We start from the raw sequence: 230 nt of genomic DNA, 5'->3' as shown, positions 1-230 counted from the left end.
GCCGCGGGGCCGGCTCCGCCAGCGCCGCTCGTGCACGGGGCGCCCGGGCCGCGGATCGCCCGGGGCCGCAGGCTGGTGCCGTCCCGGGCGCGGGGGGCGGCGGGGCGGCTGATCCGGCCGCTCCGGGATTAGCGCTCCCGCGGCGCCGCGGATTAAGGGATTTCTCTAAGCGGGGCTCATGCAGCTTCCCGCAAAGCAGCTTGTGCCGGGGCCTCCCTGTCTGGCCAGGG

Source organism: Nothoprocta perdicaria, unplaced genomic scaffold (genome assembly GCF_003342845.1).
Source record: "Nothoprocta perdicaria isolate Ctin4 unplaced genomic scaffold, notPer1 scaffold_187, whole genome shotgun sequence".
NCBI classification, from domain to species: domain Eukaryota; kingdom Metazoa; phylum Chordata; class Aves; order Tinamiformes; family Tinamidae; genus Nothoprocta; species Nothoprocta perdicaria.
This window is presented reverse-complemented; position numbering follows the sequence as displayed.